This window comes from Narcine bancroftii, chromosome 12, assembly GCF_036971445.1.
Source record: "Narcine bancroftii isolate sNarBan1 chromosome 12, sNarBan1.hap1, whole genome shotgun sequence".
Taxonomy (NCBI): domain Eukaryota; kingdom Metazoa; phylum Chordata; class Chondrichthyes; order Torpediniformes; family Narcinidae; genus Narcine; species Narcine bancroftii.
In genome coordinates, this window is record NC_091480.1 from 12,093,558 (window position 1) to 12,116,971 (window position 23,414).

The following is a 23,414-nucleotide window of genomic DNA, read 5'->3' on the forward strand; positions in this document are numbered from 1 at the left end:
CAACAGTAGGATTCCCCTTGTCCTTATCTCCCACCCCAACAGCCACAGAATCCAATGCATCATCCCACTCATTTTCTGCTACTTACAATGTGATCCCACCACCAGACACATCGTTCCATCTTTCCACAGTGACCATTCCCTCCATGACTCGTTCATCTACACATCCCTTCCCACCAATTACCCCCTTGATACCTAGCCGTGTGATGGCAAGAAATGTTCCAATTACCTCCTCCCTCACCACCATTCTGGGCCCCAAACAGTCCTTCCCGATGAAGCAACACTTGGCCATTAAATCTTCAAGGGTCATTTACTGCTCCTGTTGTGGCCTCCCCAACATTGGAGAGACTGGACGCAGACTGGGAGATCGCTTTGTTGAACAGCTTCGATCTATCTGCTGTAATAGAAGGAATCTCCCAGAGGCAACCCATTTCAAACATTAGACAGGTTACGAGGTAGGAATGTTTAGTACTTTTTTTTGGTAAGAATATATAGGTCGGCACAACACTGAGGGCCAAAAGGCCTGTACTGTGTTGGAATGTTCTATGTTCTATAAATGTGGAACTTATGTAGTCCTCCATTATTTCCAGAATGTTCCTCTGCCATTTCCTTATTTCCACAATGTATTTTTTTGTGCTTCAGACTGCAATCTTTTCCTAATCTTTGAAAATGAAAGGGCTTTGATCCAATCTCCAGAAATTAACGCGGCAGGAGCTGGCAACCCTTGATCATAGCAAGGTGATGTCTCCAGCCAAAGAAGTTAGTTCCTTTGAGATTTGAAAATTATTTTGCTGCATTGAAACAATGTCTCACTTCAGTTCCATGTATAGTTGCCAATTCCGACTTTCAACAACTGCAGAGATCCCACTGGAACTGCATCCAATTCCATGAGAAATGGAACCAAGCTGGCAGTATGGGATAAGCTGTGACAGGTTCCAACACATCATCACTCTGCACCATCGTTCGACGAGATTTAGGCATACAATTTGATTGGCATGGACAAGATGGGCTGAGGGACCTGTTCTCTATAAATTCAAATAACTAAGCCCAAACATATTACGATTCCCTAGCATTGGGTTAGGGAATCTCCCATCCTGAATTTGCCTGACCACCGAATTACTGAAGTCACCCATTATTTGAATAGACTACCTGCCACTGTGGCAATAGGTCAGGAAGTCAGATATTCCGATTTTTGCTAGACTTACATGAATTGACTCACGGAGTCATGGTCTCATTCAACACAGAAGCAAGTTCTTCTTCCCACGATGCGCATGTTGACCACCATATTTACCAGTCTTGGTCCGTCTTAGTAATTTAAATGCTCATTCCTGGTGCATCTTAAATCTTGTGAGAATACCTGCCTCCGCCATGTTCAGAGACAGTGCATCCAAGTCAGACATTCGCTGGGTGAAATTCTTCCACAGATCACCTTAACCCTTTTATCTTTACTGTAACGCTATGCCATCTGGCCTTAGGTATTTCTACCTTGAGGAAAAGTTTCTTACCATCTACAGTGTTTATTCCTCTCATAACTTTTTATCATGTCTCCCCTGCAGTTCTTGGTTCCAGGAAATGCTTCAATTACTTCTTAGCATTTTGATGTGTTTTTAAAAGTGTTTTAGCTTTTTTAGTAACTAAATTTATTTAATACCATCTCAATATCAGAGAGTTAAACAAGAATCGGCAGACGCTGGGCTCGAGTGCAATACACCAATGTGCTGGAGAAACTCAGCAGGTCATGCATCAGAATGAGAATTTATTGTCATGAGCGTGTCACGAAATTTGTTGCTTTGCAGCAGCGTCACAATGCAAATATCGCCATAAATTACATTCCAAAAATAAATAAGTAGTGCAAGAAAAGAGGAGAAAGTGTGGCAGAGTCTGTGTGTTCATTGTCCATTCAGGAATCTGATGGCAGAGGGGAAGAAGCTGTCCTTGTGCCGCTGGGCGTTCATCTCCTGTACGTCCTTCCTGATGGTAGCAAAGTGAAGAGGGCCTGGCCCAGGTGGTGGGAGGATCCTTGAGGATAGAGGCTGCTTTCTCAAGACACCGCCTCATGTAGAGTCCCTCAATGGAATTAAGACTGATGCCCATGTTGTCTCCGGCCAAGTTAACAACTCTCTGGAGGTTTTTCTCCATTGGCACCTCCATACCAGGTAGTGACGCTACCTGATAGAATGTTCTCCACCATACACCTGTAGACATTTTCGAGCATCTTTGGTGGCATGCCGTTCATAGGAAGTAAAATGTCTGGGTCCTTCATCAGGTCATATCAGAATAGCTGTTGCTAAGCTGTGAAGGCAAGACTTTGCTTTCTGTTGAAGGATTTCCAAAGGCAAAGCATCAACAAGTCCCTTTGTGAGGGACAATGTGTTGCAAGCTCAGAGAATCAGCTCAAACTCCTCCTTCATGTCCAGGGCTGATGAGCACAGGGTCTGCGAGTCCAGGTGATAGAGCAAATCTGGCTTCAATTGGCCCATCATTATTCACTCTTTCCATTGTTAACCCTGCCCTCCTTTAATGTTGCAGCTGCTCAAGGAAATGATCCTTATTTACCCGGAGATCCAACACAGACAGCATGAGATTATTTTCAAGATCTTATTGGATGCCTTTCCACGTGGAATGCCGATGTCAGCTCGTGGTGGCTCCAAGGTAAGAATTAAATACCCTGTATCTGCACACTATAAATGTCATATCATGAATTCCAAAATGTTTAGATGCTTAAAGGTGGTTCATGTCTACAAATAACATTTGTGCACAGATGGTCCCTTTGAAATTTGGACAGAGGACTTGAAGTGAAAATTGTTTGGGGTGATTTGTATTGAAGTTTGATATTGATTTCTTTGCTGTATGCTCGTGGAGTTAAATTATAAGGAGAAATTGTGCAAATTAGGATTGTTTTCAGAAGGTTAACCTGACTGAACTTTTCACAATATTATTGAGTGAGAATAGAGAAACAATTTCTGCTGCTTGAGGAGTCGTGGATGAAAAGAACATTCTGAAAGCGAAAGCCAGGTTTGCAGGAATGAGTGAGGGAATATTTCTTTCTGTGGAACTTTGGAACTTATTTCTTTGAATGGTGACTGGTGTTACATCAATTGTTAATTTAACTTTGATGTTGATGGAATGGTATTGAACAACATGGGTACATGGTGTGAGCCATGGATTGGATAACTCCCTTAATTGAAGGTTGAACTAAATACACAACTCGAATCTCTTTGTTCTTTGCTTTTCAATACAACTTTTTTGATTCTCTCCTCTCTGTTTCCCCTTTATTTACAACTCCTCCAGTAAGATTTGCTGCCATGAACGAATTTTCACCAGGCTTTCTCATTCAACACCCTCCCCACCCCTTCCCCTTTCCCTGCTACTTAAATGACTGCAGTCTTCTAAAGCTTGGTTTCCCTCACCACAGATGCTAACTAACATTCTGAGTATTTTCTGATTTTATTGCAAATTTAGCTTTCAGTAATGATTCGTCATATGTAATCATTAAGTGAGAATTTAATCTAAATAAACGTGAAACATCAGGAAAAACTCTCCTCAAGGAAGATCAAGACATCAAATCAGGTTTTTTTTGCCAATAATGGGATTCAAATAAAGTAGCAAATCCTGGAAGCTGGGTGAAACTGTAAGGAGAGAATCAGTGTTGGGTCTTCCTCAAAATGGGAAGATGAAAAGTCATTTACCTCAAATGTTAATGCGATGCCAGCAGTTCAGAGAAAACATTTCTGGACCAAGACCTGGAATGAGCAGTTGGTTTTCACGAGGAGAAGTCAACAGATTAGCCATGCTTCTGCTGAAGTGTAGGAGAAATGAGTGGTGAACTTATTGAAACATTTGAGATCCTGAGGCAACACGACAGGATGAATGTACAGACGTTTCCTCTTTTGAGAGAATGTAGAAATAGAAGTCCTTGCTTGAAAGGAAGGCATTTTCCATTGCTGGAGTGATTTTATTTTCTCTCTCTTTGAAAACATTGTGAGTCTTTGAATTTTTTTGTTTAAGTGGCATAGAAATGGAAGCATTGAATGTTTTAAGGCGGATTGGATTTTTAATTAGCAAGGGGGATAGATGTTTACCACAGCAAAGTGATAATGAAATCAACCACAAATTTATTGAATGACATAGCATGTTTGAGGAACTTAGTGAGCTACTCCTGCTCCTGGCTTAACATCTGAATATATTTTTCTTGTTAAAAATTGCACTGTGTCCAGCATTTTGTTTCAGACTACTGCTCTCTGATGGATTTTGCTTACATTTCGCTTTTCGAATTCTGTTTAGAAAATGACATCCAATTTTGCATAATACACATAAAAGTGAACATCAGCAAATGTGATTTCCTAACGGTTTACAGGCTGACAAAAGGCAAAGGAGGAAAAACCCAACACCCAACCCCAACCAACCAATTTTCCCTTGCAACCGCTGCAATCGTGTCTGCCTGTCCCGCATCGGACTGGTCAGCCACAAACGAGCCTGCAGCTGACGTGGACTTTTTTACCCCCTCCATAAATCTTCGTCCGCGAAGCCAAGCCAAAGAGAGAGAGAGAGAGACAGGCTGACTGACTGCTGAATAGATAATTATGTTTTTTTACACCACCATTACACTCTGGGAAATTATTCCCAAATTCCCAGCATGCAGTCTGTGTCTAAAGATCGAGACGGAAATAAGTGACTTGTTCCCATTGCAAAATTTTTCATGCGGCTCTCTAGACATTATTTGTAAACTGTACTGCAGGCGGCCCACAACAATGGGCTAATGAACAGCTCGTATTTGCAAGTCCCGCCTCTTTACTGACTGCGCTTCCGGTATTCAGTGTAAACTCACATAGGAAATGGAGATTCTGCATTTTGGTCATTCGTGTGTGAACGGCCACTTCAAAAGGTAGGAAAAAAAATTTGAACATTAAAAAAAGCATAAATTCTATGTAGAAAAAAGCATAAACGATGGAGGAGCAACAGCATCATTGTGTAACAGGTCATGTCATGATCTGCAGGTCTAATTATAAGTAACAAGCCTGACCAATGCAACTCCCCTCAACACGATAAGTCCTAAATTAAGCAACAGGAGCCTCAAAATATATATCAGCATGGAAACTTCCCAAATTACAGAAGTTCCGAGGATATTAGGTCATACTTGTCATTATCTGATCCAGTGTTGTACGCTTACAGTATAGTGCTTTGTTTATGGATTCCATGTTTTGCAAATAAACATTTTAAACGTTACCAGCAATAAAGGCTACTTGAAGTCTTCCAGCGCTTTTTAACATTGCAAAATTACACAAGGCAATTAACTGGAATCTTATCGATTGAAATCAGACATAATGGCACATCAGGAGATATTAGCCTGGATTTTGTGTCTCCAAAGGCATGTGCGGCTCAGCGAAGCTGATGCTTCAGAATTCCAGAGACTGAGTTTCAAACTTAACTTCGAATGCTGGCTGTGTGGAAATTGCAGATTCCCCATGTGGCTTTCTGCTGGGTGTTCTAGTTTTCTCCTATGTTCCGAAGACATGCACATGGAGAAGTTAATTAGCCACTGTAAATGACCCTTAATGTGTAGATAAGTAGTAATATCTAGTGGAGGGGAAGAGAGGCAAAGGAATTTGTATAGATGGGTGCTTGATGGTTGATGCAGATTTGGTGGGCCAAGGGCCAGCTCACATGCTGTATAGGTTTATGATAACCCCAGAAACAGTATTATGACAAAGTTAATGTTTGGAAATCTCCTGCATACTGTTTGTTGCTTTCTACAATCCAGTCAAGGAAATTGCTTCAGTTGCTCTGCATTTAATGCATGAAAACTCAAATAGAACATAGAATGTTACAGTAATTTACAGGCCCTACTGCCCACTGTTTTGAAGCTGGTAAAGGTATTAATTTTCAATGAATTAAGGAAAAATTTAATGTCTGAAATAATACTTTTTTCTTGTTATTACCAGGTGAAGGCTTTCTTGGTTGATAGGTCATAATTTGATATTACCCAGACAAAATGTAGTATTATTGATATGTAAGGGTGGTACAAATAAGTTTATTTCCGTGATGTATAAATTACTTCAAAAAGCAGCTCCTAAGTTAGGAATTCATAAATCAAGATTAAGATAGGAGGATGATTTAAATAGACAAATAGATAAAAATGATTGGATGCAATTATATCAGGCAAATATGACAAAAATTATTAATGTTAGGTTTAGACTGGTTCAATATAATTTTCCTCAATCAACTATATTTAACTCCTCAAAAAATTTAAAAATTGAATCCAGCATTATCAGATTTATGTTTTAGATGTGATCTATTTACATTCTACTTGGGAGTGTCCTAGAGTAAAACTTTTTAGGTTAGAGGTAAGTTTCAAAGAAAATGTTAGGAGTAAAACTTCCTCAGGACCTGATGCTATTTTTGTTGAGTAATATCAAAGTGGTTTGTCCTAAATTAAGACAAACTATGTATCAAACTGAATTTTTACTATTAGCTTTAGCTGTTTCTAGGAAGTGCATAGCCATTACTTGGAAATCAGATACGGATTTAGGGACGGAGAGATGGCATACTGAATTGCGTTCATGAATTGCACTTGAGAAAATAACTTATAATCGATGTAATAAATATCATGTTTTTCTTGAAAATACAGAGCCCATATTTACAATATGTTGGTTTGAAAATTTGAAGGACTCTCTGAAAGCCCATCCTGTTGGTAAACCCCCTCAGTTCCATTATTATTTGAATTGCGACATTTTTTTTAAAAATTCTCCTAACTTTTTTCTTTGTCTTTTCTTTCCTTGTTTTGATAGTTTAGGGTAGGTTTGGTGGGTGGGGAGGGATGAGGGGTTTTTTTTTCTTATATACACCACATTTGTACTTAATTTTTTTTGGTATTATCATTTATGTATACATGGATGTGGTTTTTAAAATTCTGATATAAAGTGTTCAAAAAAATAAATCTAATCATAGACCAGAAAGATTAAAAAAAGGAAATCGCTTTGACTGCTTTGCATTTAATGCATTAAAATTAGAATACAGAACATAGAACGTTATAGCATTTTACAGGCCCTGCTGCCCACAATGTTGTGCTGACCACTGTAAACCTGCTCAACAAACCAAACCTTCCCTAGCTTACACCCATAACCCTCTATTTTTCTTGAATCCATGTGACTAACTCTTTAAATATTCGTATTATACCAGCCTCCCCTGGCAATGAATTCCATGCACTGGCTACTCTCTGTGTGAAAAAAAACAACCTACCCCTGATACGTCCCCTAAACTTTCTTCCCCTCCCCTTGTACAGATAGATGTCCTCTGTTGTTCGGTGCTTTTGTCCCGGGAAAACACTCTGAAAATCTTTTTTTTAGCATGACAACTCAGTGAGGCATGACGACTGAGTGAAGTTTTAATAGAATGCTAAATCCACAATTCTGTAACTAAAAAAAGTTTCAGTTGTAATTACATCAATTTTTAAAAAATAGATTTTAACTTAAATCAAATGTTTCAGAAACAAAAGAGTGCAATTTTTCCATTGCCTTAATACTTTTCAGTGAGGCAAAACAAGCCCTACTATTAACCAGTCCCTTATTTTGGAAATGCAAGGCTGGTAACATTTATTAGGGGATTGAGATTCTCGGCAGCTGAATGAGACAGTTTAGCAGTGGAAGCAATGGTCAAAATGGATGTTTACATTTTTATAACTGACTCATTTGCTTAATTTATATCCTTTTATAGCAAAAGTTAAGAGATTTGCTGGATTAAAGAACACAGAGTCACAAGTCTTTCATATGGATGGTCTCTCTCACTCTTAGAAGATCTTTATGATTTCCATTTCTTTTGGTGACCCAAACTTTACACATTTTGTAACTTACAGTGGGAAGGAGCAATGTGATTGATTCTGACAATGGATATCAATGTCTCATGTTACATTACTCCTTGATTTTCATTGAACTGAATAAAAATTACAGGGTTCACTACAGAGTCAGTTGGTTGGATTTCTCCCAGTTAGAATGTTCTGAGAAGCAGAGGTAATGTTTTGTGTTGAGGGAAAATAAGTTAGTCTTAAATTGTGAAGAAGGATCGGGAAAGATGGATGGAATAAAGGTAAAGGTTCCATTATTGTCACATAATATTACATTTAGAATGTAACAAACATGAAATTCTTGAACTTTTGTCTACCATAAGGCAGACAGAGAATCGTCACTTTGTCCAGCACCCCTCAACTGAAAAATCTGAGGATATTTGGGGTGACACAGTTGGCATAGCGGTTAGCACAATGCCTTAAAGGGCCAGTGATCGGGACCGAGGTTCAAATCCTACACTGTCTGTAAGGAGTTTGTTTGAACGTTTTCCCTGTGTCTATGTGGATTTTACCCAGGGGCTCCGGTTTCCACCCACCATTCAAAATCATACCGGAGTGTAGGTCAATCATGTTTAATTCGGCGGCATGGGCTTTTGAGTCAAAATGGCCTTGTTACCATGCTGTATGTCTACATTATTTTAAATTAAATTTAAAATTAAAACTTAATCTCTTTTGTCTGTCCATCATGCAACATCTTGAGGTTCTCAATACCACCCCAAATGCTCTGATCATAAAAATCGAACCAACTTTCTGGTGCTGAGAGAGTGCTACTGTACCAGAGGTTTCAAGATATCAGGCTGGGATTCTGCCTGGTCTTTTAGGTGGATGTAAAAGATTCCGTGCGTTATTTTGAAGATTATGAAGCCATTCTTGTCATCCTGTCTGATTTGTAGTCCCTCAAACAATATTTCTAAAACAGATGATGAGATTACTCTTTGTTGTAAATTGGGGTGATTCTGACAATAGATCAAAATTACATCAGAGGTTTGGGAGGTTCTGAACGGAATATGGAAGGTATTACATGAATCCAAGTCGGCTTTTTTTAAAAAAAATCACTTTCTCTCATTGCAAATGCAAAACAACATTCAAGCCTTGCAGTGTCCTGGATTCTCTTCATTTACCTGGTGCTTTAAGGGAAGAGATTTGCATTGACGTAGTCTAGAGCAGTAGTTCTCAACCTTTTTCTTTCCACTCACATACCACTTTAAGTATTCCCTCTGCCTTTTGTGCTCTGTGATTAGTAAGAGATTGCTTAAGGTGGGATGTGAGTGGGAAGGGAAGGTTGAGAATCACTGCTCTAGACCCAATTGTTACTGAAATAACAATTTCCCCCTTTTAAAACAAAGGAGCTTGGCAGAAATTGAAAAAGAATATTATGCTTGAGAAAAATTGTCACTGGCCCATTTCCTTTGGAGTTATGAAACTGTGCACATAACGAGTCAATGAGGGACAATTAGAACAGTGACAACTGTTTTTTCTTTTAGTAAAGGAATCCTTTACTAATCACAGAGCACCAATGGCATAGGGAATGTGAGTGGAAAGAAAAATGTTGAGAACCACTGGTAGAGAGCTATTCTCAACTTCATGCCTGGATGGAAAAATCAGTTGAGTGGCTTCATTGATGTTTAGTCTTATGGCAGAGATGCTTTAAACTATTTGGTTTCATGAACAGAAAGTAGCAAACTGCAGTGAAACTTAGCGGAAGTTTTCTCACAGGACTAAACTTCAACTGGAGGCTCCAAGGTGAAGTGCACAGTGTAATCAAACTTCTGCTGAAAGACTTCACCAAGGGCAGCAGAATTTCAAAGCTTTCTGACAGGCATCTGAAAGACCAATGAGACTCTCCATCAATTCTGCCATTACTCTCTATAATAAAACACAGCTGATCCCCCTTTTAAAACAAAGGAGCTTGGCAGAAATTGAAAAAGAATATTATGCTTTTCATAGCCCCAAACTATTGGCAACCTGGTTTCCTGTTATTTAAACATTAGTGATTGTTGCTTAGCATACTTCATTTCAAGAGCCATTTTACAACGATATTACTTGATCTGAATCTTGCTTTGCATGCTCCTACGGAGGCTTTAACACGTCGAGTGTTCTGCACGGGGACGAGAGGCGGGCCATCACCATGGTTGCGAGGGTGGGTTGCCCCTTCCGGGTTCGGCGTCTCCGTGACGTCAGGCGTTGCCGTGCAGGGGAGCCCTCGCTCTCATTGGACGAGAGCTCTGGGGAAGAAGAGTTTGAATGGGATAGCGGCGATTGGGCTTCACACGAGGCACTGTGTTTGCTGGCGGCCATTTTAGACCTACAGACTGCAGCAAAGTGGCCGTTTTTAAGGCACTTCTGGCACCTGGCTTTTCTTGCTGGGCACTGGGACCTGCTGTGCTTGTCCCTCCCGCAGAAATAACATTTCGGGTTCGCACGGGGGAGTGTAGCAGCAGCCGACAGGCCGTCAGTATCTCGGGGGGTGGTAGGGTAGAAGAGCACTCTACTCACATCAGAACGAGGGGTCCAGTCCCTAGAGAGCTCGGTGGACTTTAAGGCTGCATCCTCCATTGTGATTGCAATCCGGGCCACGTCCTCTAGTTTTTCTACCCCTTGTTCGAGCAAGCGCAGCCTCACTTCATTCGATCTGAGCCCGGCCACATAGGCATCCCGGACGAGGTCATTTGTGATCTCGGCAGCAGTTTTGTCCACACAGTTACAGTCCTTGCCCAATGCCTTTAATACTTGTAAATATGCCCTGCTGGACTCCCCGGGCTGTTGCTTCCTCGACGCAAGCACGAGCCGGGCATGAACTCTGTTCACCGGTTGATCATACAGTCCTTTCAGTACCTTTATGGCTGCGGTGTAAGTGGTCTCATCCAGGATGTTCTTGTAGACTCTCAAGGACACCATAGACAGCAATGCTGTTAGACGCTGGTTATCCTCCTCTACCTGAATGAATCTCAGGAAGTTTTCAAAGTTCAGCAGCCAGAAGTTAAAGGCTTTGAAGGCTGTAGCTGACTGTGGGTCGATATCAAGTTTTTCTGGCCGAGTTAAACGCTCCATCCCTTTCAAAAAAATTCTTTTTGCTAATAAAATTGTAGAGCTCGTCGAAAGAACCAAAGACTTGTTGATCCAAACCAAGGCTTTTATTAGCAAAAGACCGGAGCTCTTCACAGGTGGCCGACCAGTCCGGAATGATCCGACCTGGCTAGGGACACAACCCTTTAAGGCCCAGACAATAGGTGTGGCTTAGCTCTCAGCCAATCGCTGTAAGCACAGTCTAGATACAGTAACTATATACACTATGTACATTGGTGATAGATCTGTACTATCACAGCATGCCCCTACGGAGGCTTTTAACAGGAGGTTCCACGAGCGAAAACATAGAAGTCAAAATATAACTTTGTAAGCTCATTGGTATCTTCAAGCACACTGCGTCCCTTTAGTTCTGACCTCATGATCACTTGTTCTTTTGGAGACCATGGTTGCCAAAAAGACAAATTCTTAAATGACCTCCCTAAGATGCTCTCTGCTTTAAAATCCTGCTCCCTGACCGTGTTTCTCCAACCTGTGTTATCAGTGTTGTTGCTTGAGATGGAGTCATCAACCCTTTACTGAAGCCAGAAAACTCACATCTCATGCTTGTAACAGTAGAATCCTCATCAGATGTCAAACCAACATGATCACCTTAACTCTTAAAGGAGAAACTCAGTGGGTCAAACAGTGTATTTTGTCGAGTAAAGTTAAAGATATATAACCAGTGCTTCGGATCTGAGCCCTTCATCAACATATGAGTAAAATCTAGGCTCAAAATCTCGCCTGACTAAAATGGTGGGAGGCAGGGGCAGGAGCACAGGATCATAAGGTTTGACAGCAGCAGGGATTACAGGTGGGGAGCAGTGAGAGAGATTCCCACAGAACTTCCTTCGGAGCGAGAAGGAGAACTTTTTCAGGTTAGGTATCTCTCAAAGAGATTTCTCAGAGTTTTGTTGTAGACAGGAGCAAAACACGAATGCCTGCAGACGTTTGTGTTTTACTCCTGTTAACTGTGGCTATTTGGTTTGATCACTCCCAAAAGTATATTTTTATAAAAAGCAGAAGGTGTACAGCCCATTACACTCAGTTCTTTGTAAAAACATCCACCATGCTGAACCGTTTAAAAAAATTAATAAGCCCAAACAAATATATCAATATTTACATTAGTAAAATTATAGTCTTAGTTAACAATTTATATTGCCCTACAGTGGCTAAGTCAACCAATAATAACATAGGCAACAAAGATTTTGCTTCCTGAACACTTTTGTGTGTATTTTATAGATTTTAGTTTGCTGATCACAAAAATCACCTTACAAGGTTCCTATCATGTACTATTTTTTTAGATATAACCCATTTTGTGATTTTCTGTCGTATTTCAAGTCTACAAGCATGTTGCCCACAAAGCGAGCTGTTTTGGTCAGTCCAAGCGTGCCTGGGCATGCACCAGTGTACATCTTATGTAAATGTTGTCTTAGGCCTGGGCATTTGTGGTGAGTGCATGCTGAATGGTAAATTCAATAAAAGTTAATTTAATGTTTCTCCAACTTCCTACGTGATACAGCAAAGCTCAAATTATCTTTGTGTTCAGCTTGAAGTTGTCCATCATAATCCCCAGTTTTTTTTTATTCAGGAAGCAAACCTTTTGAAAAATATTGTCCAGTATAATTTACTCGATCACTTTGTCTGTGTATTCACTGAACCCATGGCAACTCTGAAACCTCCACTTTAGACCCAGTGTTTCATTTAAACTCACAAACTTTGTACAGACCTGAATTCACAATCTGGTCTGCAATTGTCACTTCAATATACAGGAATTATCTTCATAACTGAATATATTTTCAGTACAACTCAGATTATCGAAAGTGGCTGGGACCAGGCCTATTTCAGATAAACGATATTTTGAGCTAACTGATCTTTTTTTTAAAAATAGCTCAATAGCAACGGCAAATCACTTAGTAACAGTGTTCAAACAACAACAAACAAGAAGGAAAGGCTTTTTTAAAGCATGAAATAATGTTTAATTCTCACCAAAGAAACAACCTGAACAAAATAAGATTTTTTAAAATTACGTATTTTTCAACCTGTGCGGTCACTTCAGCTCTGAAAAATTTTTTGGATAATTGAGGATTTCTGATTGTTTCAGATATCCTCATTTATCTGAAATTTTTTAGAAGCGAAATGATGTAATTTCGGCCTCAACATTTTTTAGATAAATGAAGATTTCTGATTTTTCTGAAATCCTCAATTATCCAAAATAAAATTTGGAGCCAAACATATATCACTTCTGGGTCCAAAAAAAATTTGTATCACTGAGGATTTCAGATAATCCACTTTTGGATAATCAAAGTTGTACTGTTTATTAGTAGCATTCTGTCTGTCACCTAAATGTATGCACTAATCCTGATCATCAGGACAGATAAGAACAATGGTTACCATCGCACATTGCAGTACTCATTGGATACCATGAACTCATTTATTGGCTACAGTGAATTACCCCTCATAGAGGTGACGGGTGGAAATTCAGGAGGTTAATGGGAATGTGTGAGAGAATAGGTGACAGGAAATGTGGGGTATAAGTATTGATGGGAATGTGCTGAGAGCTAGCAATAATGTGATCAGCTGAATATCCTCCTTCTATGTCATAAGAAACATGGAAATAGAAACTCAATCAACAATTTTCATTTGATTCCTTCTTAAAGTGCTTCACTGTTGTGTCTCTAAATTCATTTAACCTTGCATCCAATTTTCATATCCCTGTAAAAAAAACATTGACTTTTTTTAAAAATTTAGACGGACAGCCCCTTTTGCCACGAGCCCATGCTGCCCAATTACATCCAATTGATCTTCAACCACCAGTACACTTTGAAGGGTGGGAGGAAACCAGAGACCCTGGGAAAAGCCTCACCAGACACGGGGAGAATGTACAAACTCCTTACAGACATTGCTGGATTCAAACCCCAGTCCCAATCTCTGGTGCTGTAACAGCAGCGTTGCGCTAACCGTGATGACAGTAGTAGGTAAATTATTGGAAGGCGTACTAAGAGATCAGATATACAATTATTTGGATAGCCAGAAATTGATTATGGATAGTCAACATGGCTTTGTGCATGGTAGGTCGTGTTTAACCAATCTTGTAGTTTTTTGAGGAGGTTACCAGCAAAGTTGATGAAGGAAAGGCTGTGGTTGTTGTCTACGTGGACTTTAGTAAGGCCTTTGACAAAGTCCCATATGGGAGGTTAGTCAGGAAGGTTCAGATACTAGATATTCATGGTGAAGTCATGAACTGGATTTGACAATGGCTGGACGGGAGAAGCCAGAGAGAAATGGTGGATGATTGCTTCTCAGACCGGGGGCCTGTGACTAGTGGTGTGCCTCAAGGACCAGAGGTTGGACCATTGTTGTTTGTCATCTCTATCAATGATCTGGATGATAAAGTGGTAAATTGGATCAGCAAGTTTCCAGATGGCACTAAGATTGGAGATGTTGTCGACAGCGAAGAAGGTTTTCAAAGCTTGCAGAGGGATCTGGATCAGCTGGAAAAATAGGCTGAAAAATAGCAGATGGAGTTTAATGCAGACAAGTGTAAGGTGTTGAATTTTGGAAGGAGAAACCAAGATAGGATATACATGGTAAATGGTAGGGCACTGAGGAGTGCGATGGAAAAGAAGGACCTGGGAATACAGATACATAATTCCCTGAAAGTGGCATCACAAGTGGATAGGGTTATAAAGAGATCTTTTGCCATATTGGCCTTCATAAATCAATCTACTGAGTACAGGAGTTATGGTGAAGTTGTATTAGACATTGGTGAGGCCAAATTTGGATTGTGTGCAGTTTTGGTCACCTAACTACAAGAAATATATCAATAAGATAGAAAGAGTGGAGAGAAGATTTACTAGGATGTTAACTAGACTTCAAGAAATGAGTTACAGGAAAGGTTAAACAGGTTAGGACTTTAATCCTGGAGTGTAGAAGAATGAGAGGATATTTGATAGAGGTATTTAAAATAATGAGGGGGAAGACAGAGTAAATGTTTCTACTAGAGAAGGTGAGATAAAAATCAGAGGAGATGGTTTAAGAGTAAAAGGGGAAAAGATTAGGGGGAACATGAGGGAGAAACCGCTTCATGCAGAGAGTGGTGGGAGTGTAGAACGAGCTGCCAGATGAGGTGGTGAATGCAGGTTCAATTTTAACATTTAAGGAGGATTTGGACAGGTACACGGATGGGAGAGGTTGGGAGGGCTATTGACTGGGTGCAGGTCAGTGGGACTAGGAAAACAAAAAGTTTCAGCACAGACTAGAAGGGTGGAGGGCCTGTCGTGTTTAATATATTATGTAAATGCCTGTTTAATTTTCACAAGGTGAAGAGTTTGAGGCATTCATGTAATTATTGACAATACACATACGACCATTTATTAGTGATTTAATTGCTGTATTTACATGGAGAATTTGCTTGTTCTTCAGAAGAAGTGTCAACAGGATCTATTTCATCTCCCCAAATGAGCAGACAAGCTCTTAATATAATAAATCAACTCCATACATTCCTTTACAGGCAGTAAATCTGACAAAAATATTGTCTTGTATAAATCAAAACTGTCTTTACCCGGTAGAATATTGCATCTTTTTCCTGTGTGACTTCGTACCCATGGGAAGTTCAACTCCTATCATTTGCACCCAGCTTCTTTTCTATCTGGTGTCACACTCCAATGTGTGACTTTGACAGTAAGAGTAACATGACGACCAAAGTTCATTCCTGGTACTATTTTCAGTCTCAGTAGCTTGACAAACAATTGTCTGCAAATTGGGTTGCAACTATTTTTGGAAAAGTAAAACATGATGGAATTGGATCTCGCTCATGCTATTGTAAAATTGGCCAAAATCTAGTTAGGGTGATTGACATCCAGAAACAAACACGAATATAGGACCTACCTGATTCCCCATAGGATTGCATCCAGTTTCAAGCATTTCCCAGCACTTCATTATGCAACATTCAGAGAAAGGCACCAACCACACCCCCTCCCCCACCCCCGCCACCAAAGGCATCAATCCCTAAAGTGGAGGTCCTCGTCGAAAATGCATTAGATGCAAAGGTCTCAGTCTCAGGAAAAATTGAGATGTTGCAGGAAACCATTACAGTAACTGGAGCAGGGAATTATCCACTACTGTGTCATGTATTTTGAGTGTAGTGGACTGCAGTGTTTCAAGAAGGCAGCTCACTAACGCCTCCTCTAGGGCATGAGGGATGGGCAATTAATCCCTAGTTCAGCCGACGTAGCCCACTTCCCCTGAATGAAGAAAAGGTAGACTGTCTTGAGCAGCAGAATGTTAGGGGCTTCATGCATCTATGGCCTCTTCCATCTGACCGTTTGTGCACTATGTTGGAGCAAGGGGTAATAAGGGGCATTAGCGTGGATCTCCTAGTGGCCACCCATTTCAATTCCCCATCCCAGTCCCTTGCTGGCACATCTGTCCATGGTCTCATGCACTGCCAGACTGAGACCACCTGCAAATTGGAGGAACATCAACTCATCTTCCGACTGGGTACCCTTCAGCTGGCTGGCATTAGCATCGACTGCTTTGGTTTCCTTTAAATTCCCACCCCTTCTTCTTCCCCCTGTCTCCTTTGGCCCAACATAAATATCTGCCTCCTCTTGCACTTGCTGATCTCCCGGCTCTTCCCCTTGCCCCTCAGGCACTTCCTTGTACACCAACTGTTACCTGTAAATGGCAAACCTGTAGAGTACACTGCACATAACGCTGAGGTCTGCTTACCTCTTTAATGTATCCTGTAAAAATACAATGCTGGAGAGACTCAGCGGGTCAGACAGCGTACCTTAGCAAAGATAAAACTACATAACCAATATTTCAGGCTTGAGCTCTTCATCAAGGTATGTAGGCAGGCGCCCGAACAGAATGGTGGTGGGGGGGGGGGGGGGGAAGGCAAGGGGTGGAACACAGTTCCAAAGGCAGGTGGATAAGGGCCAGGGCACACCAGCAAGCAGGAGGGGAGGATGGTTCTGTGAATGGAGAAGGAAGGGGATGGAGAGCTGGAGGAAATAAGAAAGAGGGATGGAAAGAGAGGGAGAATGGGGAATAGGTTAGCAGAAACGGGAGAGGTCGATCTGGTTGGAGAGCACCCAGACAGAAAAGTAGGTGTTGCTCCTCCAATTTATGGGTGTCTTGACTGTGCATGAGGCCGTGGACAGACATATCAGTGTGGAGTGGGGCACAGAATTGAAATGGTTGGCCACTGGGAGATCCCTATCACTGATACGGGCAAAGCAAAGGTACTCTGTGAAGCGATCTCCCAGTCTGCATACAATCTCTCCGATGTAGAGAAGGCCACAACAGAAGCTCTGGATGACAGTAGGTAACATCCCAGCTTTCCCTCCCCTGGTTTGTTGGTGTGCCCTCTCTGCCTTATCCACCTATTACCTCCTGCCTGTTGGACTGTGCTCCTCCCCCTGTCCATCCCCCACCACCATTTTGTTCGGCTACTGCCCACATTTTGCTCATACCTCGATGAAGGGCTCAATCCCAACACATTGGTTATGTACCTTTAACTTAGCTATATAAAGCACACTGTTTGACCTGCTGAGTTTCTCCAGCGTTGTGTTTGTACTTCAATCAAGGTGTCAGCAGACCTTTGTGTTTTATTCTTTTGGTGTATCCTGTTGACCCCAGACTAAATCAGGCAAGGGAATCTCATCTGAGGAAGTGCCTGAGTTCTGTAGGCATTTTCATCTTTAAACCTGGTACTTTGGTGACCCTTGTACTCAGTGTGACCACTAAGAGAAGATACTGTATCCTCAGGAACAGCATGCCTCAGCATCCAGCTGTCGGAATGATCCCACACTTCAGATCTCCTCAGGATGAAAGTGGCATGTGAGCTTCCTGAAATTGAAGCATTTGCCATGAGGAAACATTTCTTCTGATCCACAAACTGCTGAAGGTGTGGAAAATCTTTTCCGTTCATAAAAAAAAGAGGACCCTCTCGTTAATAGAGCCTTAATGGGTGTAATTAGTAGCAATTTGCACCAGTTGTGCTGGCAAAGTCTAGTTTCCTGGTCCTCTAAACAAATTGCATTCTGGTGACCAAGCAATAAAAACACAAGGCTGGAGAAACTCAGCAGGTCAAACTGCGTACTTTACGTAGCAAAGATAAAGATACATAACTAAAGTTTTGGGCGTGAGCCCTTCAAGGGACCTTACGCACCTTGACGAAGGGCTCACGCCCAAAATGTTGGTTGTGTATCTTTTTCTTTGCCACATAAAGTACGCTCTTTGACCAGCTGAGTTTCTCCAGCCTTGTGTTTTTACTTCAACCACGGTGTCTGTAGATGTTTGTGTTTGACCAGTGGTGACCAATTTTAACAATGCTGGCTTGTGCTATTAAAATATAGCAAAACAATCTCTCTAAGAAGCTACTGTGTGCATGATGGGACAGTGGAACTGACAAGAAATAGCATATTATAGTCCTGAATACCAAATTTGTAGTTGTACTTGAGAGGCATTGCAATTTGAGGAACCAAAAGATCAAACGTGAAATGAATTCCTGTAATAGGTGTGCCATCCTGGCTGGTTAATTGGATCATTGGGAAGACTTATTTGTTCTTAAAGATGAAGCTATGCAGCAGCCAGTTTCTAATATATAATTAAAGAGAGAAGATGAAACAATGTTTTTGAGATCCTTTCTTTTATTTTTGGCAACAAGAGTCAGTGATGATTTGTTTGACATGCAAATATTGGAATCATGTTCCCAGAGTAGCTGTTCCTTCACACAGCTTGAAAGAAGCCAAGTGCTGAGGTGTTGCTTTCAGGAATGAAAGCTGTGAAATTGCTTTGCAGTTTAATAGGCAGTAGTCCACATACTTGTGCTTGATTACGGTTTGGTGGGCACTGGTCCACCAACACTGATTCAGAGAACACACAAATCTACAACACAGTACAGGCCCTTCCGCCCACAGTGTTATGTGTCGACCTGATAACCTACTCCGTCATCTGCCTCGAATTTCCCTATGACATAATGGCGACACGTATGGCATGGTGCTCAGTGCAGTGCCGTTACGGCACCAGTAATCAGGACCAGGGTTCGAATCCCACGCTGTCTGTAAGAAGTTTGTATGTTCTCCCCGAGCCTGTGTGTATTTTCCCCGGGGGCCCGGTTTCCTCCCACTGTTCGAAACGTACCAGAGGTTGCAGGTTAATTGAGTGTAAATTGGGCTACTCGGGCTCGTGGGCCGGAATGGCCTGTTACTGTGCTGTATTTCTAAAAAAATTTTTTAAACTCCATCTTGCTCAATTCCATGCACCTATCGAATGGTTTCTTAAAAGATCTCATTGTCCCTGCTTCCACCACCGTTGCCAGCAGCGCATTCCATGCACCCACCACTTTCTGTGTGGCTTATTCGTTGATTTAAATGTGATTACAGTTTGGATGGCATTAGTCCATTGGATTTTAAATTCAATGCCTCCAGCAACGAAGGCCAATATCCCATTTGTCTTCTTGGTTACCTGCAAGACATAATTCATGTGCAAGCCCTCCCAGATCTCATTGCACAAGATGCTGCAATGATCACCAGTTCAATAATAGCTCGAATCATGGTTTGATGAGCCCTGAAACATTGGCTGGTGTTTGATTCTTCTTCTTTCTTTGGCTTGGCTTCGCGGACGAAGATTTATGGAGGGGTAAATGTCCACGTCAGCTGCAGGCCCGTTGGTGGCTGACAAGTCCGATGCGGGACAGGCAGACACGGTTGCAGCGGTTGCAGGGGACAATTGGTGGGTTGGGTGTTGGGTTTTTCCTCCTTTGTCTTTTGTCAGTGAGGTGGGCTCTGTGGTCTTCTTCAAAGGAGGTTGCTGCCCGCCAAACTGTGAGGCGCCAAGATGCACGGTTGGAGGCGATATCAGCCCACTGGCGGGGGTCAATGCGGCAGGCACCAAGAGATTTCTTTGGGCAGTCCTTGTACCTCTTCTTTGGTGCACCTCTGTCTCGGTGGCCAGTGGAGAGCAAGCTTGATTAAAAATGACTTGGTTCACGTTTCAATACACTTGAACAGGAACCAGTGCATTGGCTCATGTTTGACTTCAGTTTTATGGTCACCAATCGAGTGGCTCAAATTTGATTAGAGTTTGATAAGTAGGTGTTTACTGTCTTTGATGACAGGTTGATACTCCACAGCTTTGAATCATGCTTGGAATGCGATAAGCCAAAGTCAATAATCTCCCCTGTGATTTCAGTTCGATAGGTACTCGTGCATTGTTTAATGTACGTTACAGTTAAACCTTCCTCCACAGAATGTCTGTTGATTCCCTCTGGGTGAGTCCTTTATGGAAGTGGCTGAGATTGATTACATTGTGCATATTCCATGAGAATAAGGATTCGGCAACTAGTTTCCAAGGATCTTCCTTGTAAAGCTTCTCTTTCTTTGTTGGAAAATCTCCTCGATGAGAAATCAGCCCTGTGACATCCTTCCTTCCAGTACCTTTCTCAGATGAGAAAATACTGTGCAATAGAAAGTACATATTATGGCCTAGTTTTCCACCCTTTGCCAAGTATTCTTAAGTATTGATCCTTTGGACTCTGTCTTCCATATACGCCATGTCCAGTTTCTCAAGGACTACCAACAAGTGCATATACTCCATGTCTCCATTTTCCAGGACTGATTTTAAACCCAACCATCTGGTTCATACTGGAGCTTACCCATGGACCCAGTCTGGTGTATATATTATGAAAGGTTAAAAATGGCCAGAGTCCAAAGGGTTAACATGGAGATAGGCATTAAGTTCCAGTAGTTAACGGACATAGACAAGGCATGTACGATTTGATCGAGTGAGATCTAAAACTCAAGTGGTTTAATCACATAGCACATGGACCAAGTGGTGGTCAAGTCACATTCCAAGGCGGTTGAGTCATAGCTGAACAGAGCTTACATTTTAGTATATACGGTTATTAATTATGCAACAGATCATTAACATCAAACAATGAGATTAATGACTTAGCATAACTGCATAGTCACAAGATACTTATCAGCATGGAGGCTGACTTATAGGATACTACATTGAGCTTGAACCAGAGGTGAAATTAAACTGATATGGTTCAGTACAGTTATTGATAAGAAAACATCAGTACCAATACATTATCAGCAATGTCAACAATTGTATTGGAAGGAAATCCAAGTTACTTTCAGTCTTGGTTCAAATAAAAACACAGTAAATGCTGGAGGAACTCAGCAGGTCTTGCAGCGTCCATAGGAGGCAAAGATATATTGTTGATGTTTCACGCCTGAGCCCTTCCTCCAGGTGTTTCTTTTTCTACAATCACAGTGTCTGCAGACTTTCGAGTTTTTATTCAGTCTTGGTTCAAACCAATTCTCTGAATTCCCTTGTGGTGAGAGAACCCCAGAGCATATTCTATCTGTTACCCTTTAGGCCCAATTTCCCAGCCAGTAGATGAGAAATTCACACCTGGCTGAGAAAGCATGACACAGCTTGACCAGCAGGGGGACACCGCAAGTGTCAGTCGAAGTGATAACCCACTGATTAATATTAATTATCATTTATTAAATTATTTATGTTTGAATTTATATCCCAAAGCCCATTGACTAATCTCCAACCGGATGGAATTAACATAATCTTCTCCAGTTTCCATAAGGTCACTTTCCTGTCTCCCCCATCTCTCTGTCTCCTTTCCTCCACCTCTCCAGCCCTTTCTCGGTCCATTCACTTAAGATGGTATGTGTGTGGAAAGAAAAAGTTAAGAACCATTGCCCTATCACTTCTCTTTTGCCCTCCCTCCTGCATCCACCTCTGACCTCTTGCCTGTGACACTGTCCCTCCCCCCAACATTTTATACTGGCAACTGCCTGCTTTTTGCTCATACCTTGATGAAGGGTATAGGAGTTGGGATGTTGTGGTGAGGTTGTATAAGACATAGGTGAGGCCAAGATTGGAGTATTGTGTGCAGTTCTGGCCATTTAACTACAGGAAGGATAACAGCAAGATTGAAAGAGGAAAAAAAATTTTTTAAAAGAAAGAGTGCAGAGAAGATTTACTAGAATTTTGCTGGGTCTTCAAGAGTTGAGTTACAGGGAAAGAATAAACAGGTTAGGACTTTATTCCTTGGAGCGTAGAAGAATGAGGGGAGATTTGATAAGGATTACAATGGATATAGACAGTGTAAATGCAAGTAGGCTCTTTCCATTTAGATTAGGAGAGATAAATACAAGAGGACATAGCTTTACGGTGAAAGGGAAAGATTTAGGGGACACATTAGGGGGAGCTTCTTCACTGAGAGGTAGTGGCAGTGTAGAACGAACTGTCATCTGACATGGTAAATGCGGGCTCACTCTTAAGTTTTAAGAATAAATTTGATAGATATATGGATGGGAGAGGACTGGAGGGTTATGGTCAGTGGGACTAGTGGAATACTATTTTGGCATGGACTAGAAGGGCTGAATGGCTTGTATTCTGAGCTGTAGTGTTCTATGGTTTATGGTTCTAAGGGCTCAGGCCTGAAACATTGGTTTTCTTTGCTGCAAAAAGAAAGGTGCATGATTTACTGAGTTTCTCCAGAATTTTGTGTAAACTACAATCACAGTATTTGCAGATTTTCTTGTTTAACTACATAAATAAAAGCCAATATTCTTCAACTGATGCAGTATTGACATACTTGCCTGTAAAAATGATCTCCTTCACTCCTGCAGGGAGTTATGTTAAAATTCTACAAGAGTTTGAATTACCTTTTGACCAAAGTAACTTCGATTTCCTTCCACTGTCGCTGTCAACTTGACATTGGCGATTTATCGCACAGGTACTGATGGTGTCTTCCAAGGAAGAGTGTGCATGTGTCTGCTTTTTAATCCAGGAATAAAAATTACATTCTTTTTTGCGAAATCTCCAGCCACACTCAAAAAAGAATGCATATTGCTAAAAGCGAGCATAAATCAGGGATTTGTCAAGGAGAAACTTAGAACCGCGAGGAATTTGCAAAGGGAAGCTTGCTATTTCCTGACATATCCCAGTCAGAGTCATTGCTAATGGTTTATTGAAATTTCATTAACAAGCAGGCTACATCAACTTGCTGCCAATGTCACCGAATTCAACAAGATGCACAGTATCTATGCTGTTACCTCTTACCTAGGCACCTCTTAGTTCTTGTGTACCCTGTGATTATTTGGAAATCCTCGGCGATTTATTGTCTAGTTTACCGACCTCCAGAGTACATCTTGCGAAGGTATGTGTGATTTTCAATAAAAATATAATCCAATCTGATACACTGTTATTGAAACTGATCAGAAACCTTGTTCCCTTTCACATTGCATCAATGTGTGATCTGAGTAGCAGCTTGTATTAAAGGTCTATAAAATGGGAAAAGTAACTGACTTGCTTTTAACTTGATGAATTCTATAATTTTTCAATATTCTACTCAGAGTTACCTGAATGTGTGTTTTCCCGGTGTGGTTATCTTTCTAATTATTTTAACCACCTCACTGACAAAAGACAAAGGAGGAAAAACCCAACACCCAACCCCAACCCACCAATTTTCCCCCGC

The 23,414-nt window shown here is 41.2% G+C and overlaps 1 protein-coding gene across 2 annotated transcripts in view; it reads left to right on the forward strand.

Annotated features, from left to right (window-relative positions):
* The window catches only part of axin1 (axin 1), a 393,099-nt gene that overhangs the window by 140,929 nt on the left and 228,756 nt on the right, over nt 1–23,414 (forward strand). For both annotated transcript variants that reach the window (XM_069906859.1, XM_069906860.1), the window contains exon 3: nt 2,527–2,649. The gene's annotated coding sequence lies outside the window, so the exon portion shown is untranslated. The remainder of the gene's footprint in view (nt 1–2,526; nt 2,650–23,414) is intronic.